Here is a 10,454-nt window from a genome sequence, read left to right on the forward strand (position 1 = left end):
AATAATTTGGGTGAAATGGTTTCGCCTTGCCGTACTCCTTTCTCAATCTTGATAGTTTCTGTATCTTTGTGTAGTCGAATTATAGTGGTACCTTTTACATAAAACTTTTCTAAATCCTTTATGATCTTTTCGTTTGTACCCTGCTTGCGTAGCGAGTTTAGTATTGCTATATATTCTACCTAGTCAAAAGCCTCGTAATCTACAAAAGCTAAACAGAATGGTATATTGTATTTTGTCATTTTCTCGATTGGTTGGTTTACCGCCTGCAAATGGTCTAGAGTCGAATATCCGCTCCTAAAGCCTACCTGTTCTCTCGGTTGATTTCCATCTAAAACTTGACTTAGTCTGTTTGTAAGGATCTTGGAGAATACTTTATATACATTTGATAGCAAGCTAATGATCGATAGTTACTAAGATCCTTCTGGTCTCCTTTTTTATGAAACAAAACCACTATAGCATTGCACTATGCATCAGGAACGCTTTCTTGACGTAAACACGGAGTGTACAACTGAGCTATCGAATAGTTTCCTCTATTTCATCCATGTTTCTCTTTCTTTTCTCTGATCTCTGCCTTTTGTTGATAAACTTGTTTAGTTCTACTCTTTCTATTTCACCTCTCCTGCTTTTAATCTACATGACCCTCCACCTTTTAGTTAGGTCATTTGTAGCTTTGGAGTGTTTGTTTCCTCTACTGATTTTGTAATTCTTACTTTCTCTGCCGATTCCCTAACGATATTCACTAAATTCAAATGCATATCTTCCACGGTGTCTTCGTTAGTTCTTAGGGTTTCAAATCCATTTTTAATTTCTAACTGAAATTTCTTATTATTATCCTTAACCTTAGCAAGGCTTGTTTTCTTTCTTAAAACTAGTTTATTTCTCTCGGCAATGAAATTGAATTTAACTGTGCAACCTACCATTCTATGGTCACTACCTATTTTTCCTTATCACCGTAACATTGCTAACGCTTTTGCTCTTATCTCCTAATATGAAGTCTGTTTCGTTCTTTGTTGCTCCATAGGGACTTCCCCATGTGTATTTACGATCTACACGCTTTTGGAAGAAAGAGTTCATTATTCTCATGTTGTAGTTCTCTGCAAAATTTACTAACATCTCACCTCTGTCATTTCTTTCACCGACTCCAAACTTCCCAATGCATATCTCATCTCCCATTTTATCATCATAGAAAGACTCAATTTCATCGTCTGAACTCTGTGAAGTTAGTGCATAAACCTGAACTATTTTTAGTGTACCTTATACACAGCCTAATCACAATCCAAGCTATCCTGTCTGACAAACTACGGAATTTAACTACATTACCAGCAACCTCTCGGTTGATCAAGAATCCTTCTTCACTAGATTTTTCTTTGTCCTTACCTCTATAGTAGAACAGGTGGTGACCATCTTGTAATGGGTCTCACTAATTGCAGAGAAACAGAGAAAACAGGGAAAACAGAGAAAATACAAAAAAGGACGGGTTTTGCTCAAATGCACACTTCTATATATGTATGGTTGCATTATTTGAACTATTTTCTTTAAAGTGTGTGATTTCCATGTAATATGATCAAAGAGAACTTACGTTTTTATCATCTGCAATTTTACCGACCCCGGCTACGACTCGTCCAGCCCGCCGTCTATGATTACTGGTGGTATGGATCAAACTACACTTTTAAGTTTCTTATTGTTGTGTTATTAGTGTAATAGACTACATATAGTTGAATTACTTAAACTCTTTTCTTTAAAATGTGTGGATTTTTATGTAATTTCACCAAAGAGAAGTTATGTTTTAGTCTCTGCAGTATGACCGACCACAGCTACATATACCGTAACAAATTAGCATATGGTTGCATTGTTTGAACTATTTTCTTTAAAAGGTGTGATTTTCATGTAATTTGATCAAAGAGAAGTAACGTTTTTATCCTCTGCAAAATTACCGACCCCAGCTACGATTCGTGGTTACGATTCATGGTTACCGCTAGCCTGCCATCTATGTTCTGCGAATGCAGATCATCACTGAGCGTCAGAGTTGCCAGATTGGCGTTTTTAATGCCAAATTTTGTATCTTTGGAATGTTTTTACTGTGTTTGGCAGGAAATTTTGTTGGGTGGCATTTTTGGGAATTTGGCATTTTTGGGGGGCGTGATTAGAGATCACTCTTTTACTTGTATCAAGAATTAAATGATGATGTATGTGAATGATATAAATTTAACTTGGTTATGTGGGAAATGTAAAGATTTTGTGCCTAGCCAGAGGATGTTTCAGCTCTTCTTTAGTGAAAATATGTAATAACGCAGTAGTGCATCAAACATTTCTAAATCTGATGATGCTTTTGATTATATTTAGACACAATAGAAAAGTCACAAATGTATTTTCTATTTATGTACATCTGAGTCTCTAGGAGGTTGTTTAATAAACTGGTTTAATTTATTGTAGAGGATACCAAAAAGTTTACTTAGGAACTTAAACGTAATGTATGGAGTAATACATTTTATTTTAGTTATTGGTATTTTTTCTTTCTCACATAATACGGAGTATAATATATTTTATTTTGGAAGTTCATATTTTTCTTTCCTTTTCACACAGTCTTGAAGTAGATTTATTTCAGAGGATGGTGGTTTATTACAGTACCGCTAGAATTAAATGATGATGTACATGAATGATATAAATTGATCTTGGTCATATCATGTGACATTGTTTTACATTGGCTAGTCAACAGTAGAAAAATATTTTATATTGTAATTGTAGTTATACACATTATCTTTAACTAGTTGATCTTGGTTATATCATGTGGTATTGTATTATATTGGCTAGTCAACCGTAAAAACTATTTTTCATATTGTAATTGTAGTTATATACATTATTTTTAACCACATGTAAAACCAAAATACAAAAAAATCTTAGAAAATGTAATGGTTGGCATTTTTGGGGCATGTTTTAAAAACATTTTTGCAGCATTTTGTCAGAATTTGGCATTTTTCCTGGTAGAAAACCTGGCAACCCTGCTAAGCGTGGTTGATGAAGTTGGCCAAAAACATAATAATTTTAGAATTTCTTGTGAGGTTCGAACATGTGGTAGAGTGAACATTTTTATTTTAAAAACTGTTGTTTATTTCTTTACAATACAAAGATTACATTAATATTGCATACAATTAAATACAAAATTTTCATTGAATTTTATTTAAGATACGCTATACAAAATTGATAAGCTATGAAATATGATATTGCGTACATTGTATTACGCAAAGTAGACCACTTGAAAAAAGAAACTAACGAAGCAGAGCGCTTTCGTATATTACATATTCAATGCAAAGAGGACATAGTTGAATAGAAATACATATTTTATATATACATAAAAAAGGAATACAAAAACTCCATTAAATATTGACGTCAACTTCGCCGTGTTCCATCATGCCAACCAAGAAGACCACAGAATGGACTGGGATAACGCACCAATTATATTCAAATCCCATTGTAGCTTTCAAAGTGGTACCATCGCAAATGCCAAGATATTCCGAAAACTACGTTCCAAGAACTCGGTGAGATGTCCCTTGGGTACTGGTGCAACTCTTGCGTAACGAACGGGTGCTTCGAGGATAAACTGTTGCTTTTTTGTATAACCATAGTAGTTTGTTGCAGGAAGCGTAAAAAGGGAACAAATATTTTTGCGTAATACACCAAGTACATCAACACCTATAACCTTAGGCAAGTTTGAAGCTCATCTGGAACCTGATACGAATGCCGTTGCAGTCCTTGACAAGTGTGGTGGTGTGAAGAACCGAACGATTCATGTAACCGGGGATGGAATTGCCAGTTCAACTCTTTTTTCGGTAGCACTGTGCGGGAATTAGCACCTAGCCACGAATTTACGAGTGCGGACAACAATCTATAAAGGCAAGAACAACGACTCTACGTGGGATGTTCGTGGGTATCCAGACATTTGGGCACAGGACATTTAGGCACACGACATTTGGTCACAAAGTACTGGGTGCGACATTTGGGCACATCATAATTCGTGTTGTATATTACGATCTCAAACCAAGATACAATAATAAAAGATGATTCTTTTGAACAGCAGGCATGAAAATGTTAAATTAGGCATGAATAATTTATATTAGTTGGGTTTTACTATGTCACGTGACGAATACAAAAAGATGATAAATTACTTTCAGACATACATATGAGAATCACACAGCATCAGACATGCATTGTTTCTGATTCTCTATGAATAAGGAAAAAAAATGAAAAATATATAATGATGAAATAAAAATAATCCAAATAACTAAAATGTTACAAAATGTTACAAATGTTACAAAAATGTTGTGTAAGTAAGCAAAGAATCAATGATTTTATACGAATATCAATTTATTTTTGGATAGTTTCACATAACCAAGACAAAGAACAATGAAGGACTATCAGTGTTACAATTATAAAGGGCACACAGAAGGGTTTCACCCGAACTTTATGTTTTTGCATAGGTGTGTTTAGGGACTTCATCTAGTAATTGGTTGAATGATCGAAAACAGAGAGTTGTTTTAAATGGAAAAACTTCTAGACGGAAAAATATTACAAGTGGAGTTCCTCAGGGTTCCGTTCTTGGGCCACTTTTATTCATAGTATATATAAATGATATAGACAATGGACTACTGTTTCCAAATTTGCTGATGATACAAAACTGTGCGGAATGGCAAATGATCACTTAAACCAATTAGATATTCAAGAAGATTTAGATGAATTACAGCAATGGTCTGAAAAATGGCTAATGAACACAAGTAAATGCAAGGTAATGCACATAGGTAAAAATAACAGTGAGAACGATTACAAGTTATTTGGAAATTCGTTAACAAAAGTGGATAGTGAAAAAGATCTCGGCGTAATTATCAGTAACGATCTCAAATCAACCAATGAGCGTATTTCAGCCTCTGAGAAAGCAAATAAGATTCTAGGACTGATTGCGCGATCTTTTGACTTCAAAAGTCCATCACTCATTAATAAGCTATATAAATCGTTAGTTCGTCCACATTTGGAATATACTGTTTCCGTATGGTCACCGAATCTCATTAAAGGCATTGACAGACTGGAAAAAGTACAACGGCGAGCCACAAAACTGATTTAAAAAAATCTGTTTTCCCTAAAAAAGGGTAGACTCAGAGGTGACTTGATACAGGCCTTTAAAATTCTAAAGGGAATTGACAACATCAAAAGTGACAGAACTTTCACATTGAATGAGAATCAGACAAGAAACAATGGTCTCAAACTGTCCGGAAATAGATTCAATTTGGAAGTAGGTAGAAAAAACTTCGCCAACCGTGTAATTAATGAATGGAATAAACTTCCTGCACAGGTAGTGCAATGTAGTTCAGTTCGAAGCTTTAAGAATCATTTAGATAAACACCTAAGCAAGATGCTGTAATGATTATGATTTATTTTATATTATTTGTTTTTGTTTTGTCATCATTTGTTTGTTTGATTTTCATTTATCATTAGTTATATGTTAATTTATTATCATTTACTATTTACCTGTTTGTTTATTACTTAACTATACCTATGCATTTATTTATGTATTTTATTTGTTGTTTACATTATTATAGTTTTTATTTATTAATTTATTATTATTATTATTTTTCGCATCCGACCTAGATATGGGTGTAGGACAGTTGCTCACTGGATAGTTGCTCACCGGATAGTTGCTCACCGGATAATTGCTCACCGGACAATCGCTCACCGGAGAAGTGACAAATAGGACACTTGCTCACCAAAGATTTTTTTTTACTTTTCTTGAACTTGATAACAAACAATATACAGGATTTTTTAGTTATATTTAGGTTTATTACAGCAATAATACACAAACAATATCCATAGACAGACTGATGCTTAGCCGAAAGAAGAGCATACACGCATGAAACAGCACTGGATCCCAGTGGTGCACGGATAACATGAATCCATGTCATAATCCCACAGTTACAAAATCCCACATGTCGAAAACCTACAATCAAAATCCCATAATTCATAATCCCATATATCATTGATCAAAATCCCATACTATCTTATCATACATAACTATAATATCAAAAAATGTTTTATATTATTGTCATATAGTTGGATATAGATGTGGAACCGATCAATGTTTTGTAGGTATGTTAATAACATCAAAGAATTGGAAACAATTAATTAAAATTGACTTCAGGTAGCTGGGCTTTTAGAAATTATTGTTAATTTGTTGGAATTCAACAAATTAGATAGATTAAAGGGTATGGCACAACAAGGCAACTAACTTGAGTTCATTGAATTCAGTTCACATTCACAAATAAGTTACCAATCACTAATCAGTTACTCTTTGATCATTTATCATTAATCGACTCTTCACACAATTCCATCTTATTCCATCTAGAGGGGATTTCATGTAATATGCGCCGGTTATGTTAACTACCTTCAGTATTCTATCTGAATGACTGATTTGAATATATTTTCAATTATATTGCCCTCTGATGTGAGTGCTTATGTACAATCTTGAGTACAATATGATGTTTAATCCTATGTATGATTCTGTACTAAATTTTGAATGCATATGTATGATTTTCTAGTATAGTTTACTTGTCGCTATGATTTCAATGTATGGATTTTGTTGTGATATGACATGAATGCTAATATGTACGATGCTTATGAATTATTTGAATTCTTTATGCAATCTGTACGATTAAGTGCTGTGATAATATGATTGAGGTTTATAAAGTTTGCATGTAATAATCAATAAAATATTAATAAATAAAACAAATAATTTTTAATTATTTTGGCAAGGAAAGGTCCAAACAGTACCCACAGTATATCAACGACATGAGGATGGGGGGTGTTCACTTGGGACTGGGGATTCAGTAAAGAGTTGTTTAGTGGTGGTGATGATTGGGGATTCTGATGCACATTATCACAATATTGTTTCTTTGTGTAAAAAAATAACAAAAAACTTATTTAGATTTAGGCTGTGAACTGAAATCAATGTCCTTTTCACTTATGTTTTTTGATCAAACGCGACTAATGGTGATAACAATTAACACCACGTATTGATCAATAACTTGTACATGTAAACTGAAATCGATACAACACTCACTAATTTTCCTGTCAATTAATTAATCCTAATTCTTCAATTAACATTTTATATTGACTCAATATTATAATTAATATATAATAATAACTATAACAAAATAGATATAGACTTGCACCGGTGAACTGAAATTTAGACACATTTCCATATGGAATTTGTTCTACATGTCATAAAACATTGAATTAAAATACATGTGGGATTTTGACCATGAAGTGTGGGATTTTGAACAATGGGATATTGAATGTGGGATTTTGACTTATGGGATTTTGTTTTGTGGGATTTTGAATGTACATGGGATAACATACACCTGGCGGTAAATATATATTGATGGGAGAAATTTGTATTGAATTTTATAATTATTAAAAACTAAAATATGAAAGTTTGTATTATTGCTGTAATAAACCTAAATATAACAAAAAATCCTGTATATTGTTTGTTATTAAGTTCAAGAGAAGTAAAAAAAAATCTTTGGTGAGCAAGTGTCCTATTTGTCACTTCTCCGGTGAGCGATTGTCCGGTGAGCAATTATCCAGTGAGCAACTGTCCGTACCCGCCTAGATATGGACCAAAAGGTCTCCTGTCGGCATGCTCCGCCTTTGTAATCCTTTGTAATCTTACCAGAAGGGCTTCACCCGAATTTCTGCTTGACTGTAGGTATTTCACTTTTTGGGTTAGTTCGTCCACATATAGAATATGCTGTTTCCGTATGGAGGTATTATGGGTGGTTTAGGAGGTAATTTGTCATGGATCCGTGGACAAGTGGCCCTTTACAGCCCACGCACTCACCTTCCACCCACTAGGGCACGATAACTCCCCCACTGGCGTGCTGTTACCCGCATTGTATATAAATTTATATATCCATGTACATAATTTATACAATAAACCTTTATTAATTGATTAACCATTGTCACATTTAGTCTTTGGACATTTAGTCTTCGGACATTTAGCCTTCGGACATTTAGTCTTCGGACATTTAGTCTTCGGACATTTAGTCTTCGGACTAAAATTTAGTCTTCGGACTAAAATTTAGTCTTCGGACTAAAATTTAGTCTTCGGACTAAAATTTAGTCTTCGGACTAAAATTTAGTCTTCGGACTAAAATTTAGTCTTCGGACTAAAATTTAGTCTTCGGACTAAAATTTAGTCTTCGGACTAAAATTTAGTCTTCGGACTAAAATTTAGTCTTCGGACTAAAATTTAGTCTTCGGACTAAAATTTAGTCTTCGGACTAAAATTTAGTCTTCGGACTAAAATTTAGTCTTCGGACTAAAATTTAGTCTTCGGACTAAAATTTAGTCTTCGGACTAAAATTTAGTCTTCGGACTAAAATTTAGTCTTCGGACTAAAATTTAGTCTTCGGACTAAAATTTAGTCTTCGGGCTAAAATTTAGTCTTCGGGCTAAAATTTAGTCTTCGGGCTAAAATTTAGTCTTCGGACTAAAATTTAGTCTTCGGACTAAAATTTAGTCTTCGGACTAAAATTTAGTATTTGGACATTTAGTCTTCGGACATTTAGTCTTCGGACAATTGGTCTTCCTTTGCAAAATAACTGGTCTTCAGGCATTTAGTCTTCTGGACAATTAGTCCTCATCTTCAAGTTATAATAGGATAATCAGCTTAAAATATCTATATTAAGAAAAAAAGATAGATTGAAATTCATGTCTATACAATTCTTTATTATTTATAGGCACATATGATATGCATTATTTTCAATACAATGTAATACAATCATTCAAGAACGATTGAAATTTATGTATAGATAATTCTTTACTATGTAATTCTTTACATATGATATACATTTTTCAATACAATGTAATATAATCATTCACTTTAATAAGTTTACAATTATGTAAGACGAGTAGAATTACGGGTATTTGTCAACGTTCTAGCACAGATATCATCATGAGAAACACAGTTTATTGAAACTTTTAGTTCATGATCGCAGACTTCTTCAAACACGACGAAGGAAATCATTGGCATCTGATATGCCATCGCGATGCTGCTCGCAAAGTATTTAGTTTATTCTGAAGCTGGACATGTTTACGCTTAACTCGTTTCTTTGTTTACTTAAAATTTAGAACACCAAAATGCCATTATTATTTTTTGAGCACCAACATAACTACTTTGGCCATTCTTTATTTATACTTTATTTACCTTTATTTATTTATTTATGGATGGATGGATGAATGAACATAAAAAAATCCTTTTGGTGCCAAATAAGTCGCTTAACGCACGAAACCTGTTTATTATCTAACTATACCTTTGCATTTATTTATGTATTCTATTTGTTATCTACATTATTATAGTTTTTATTTATTTATTTTGTACTATTATGATTTTTTCTCGCATCCGTCCTAGATATGGGCCAAAAGGTCTCCTGTCGGCATGCTCCGCCTTTGTAATCTCGCAACAATTATAGAACACGAGGCCCGCGTGAGACCGGGACATAATCCTGCCAGGGCGAGATTTCTCAAGAAGGGGGAAGTCTCGGGTAGCAGTACTTTCGGTAATTGCGGTGTGGTTAGCACGTCAATCAGAGATAGGGACTAGGGTAAATGACAGGGCGTAATTGATGTGATGAGCAATCGAGTGTGAATGTTCTCCATTCAGAATCTATCATATCTCTGCGGATAAAAACGTAACTTCTCTTTGATCATATTATATGGAAATTACACCTTTTAAAGAAAATAATTCAACTATATGCAGTCTATTACACTAAAAACACAATAGTGTTTCTAAATAGAGTGAAGTTTGATCCATACCACCCAGGCACGGATCCAGGATTGTTATTGGGGGGGGGGGCGATAAGCGATAACCGATACTTGAAACACGCCGAGAAACACCCCCAAGAATATAACAAATCTTAAATTCAAACTTGCCCAAGGTTATAGGTGTTGATGTACTTGGTGTATTGTGCAAAAATATTTGTTCCCTTTTTGTGCTTCCTGCAACAAACTACTATGGTTATACAAAAAAGCAACAGTTTATCCTCGAAGCACCCGTTCGTTACGCAAGAGTTGCACCAGTACCCAAGGGACATCTCACCGAGTTCTTGGAACGTAGTTTGCGGAATATCTTGGCATTTGCGATGGTACCACTTTGAAAGCTACAATGGGATTTGAATATAACTGGTGCGTTATCCCAGTCCATTCTGTGGTCTTCTTGGTTGGCATGATGGAACACGGCGAAGTTGACGTCAATATTTAATGGAGTTTTTGTATTCCTTTTTCATGTATATACAAAATATGTATTTCTATTCAACTATGTACTTTTTGTATTGAATATGTGATATACGAAAGCGCTCTGCTTCGTTAGTTTCTTTTTTCAAGTGGTCTACTTTGCATAATACCATGTATGC

The sequence above is a fragment of the Oratosquilla oratoria genome, chromosome 12 (genome assembly GCF_046742065.1).
Source record: "Oratosquilla oratoria isolate Oo_2021 chromosome 12, ASM4674206v1, whole genome shotgun sequence".
Classification (NCBI taxonomy): domain Eukaryota; kingdom Metazoa; phylum Arthropoda; class Malacostraca; order Stomatopoda; family Squillidae; genus Oratosquilla; species Oratosquilla oratoria.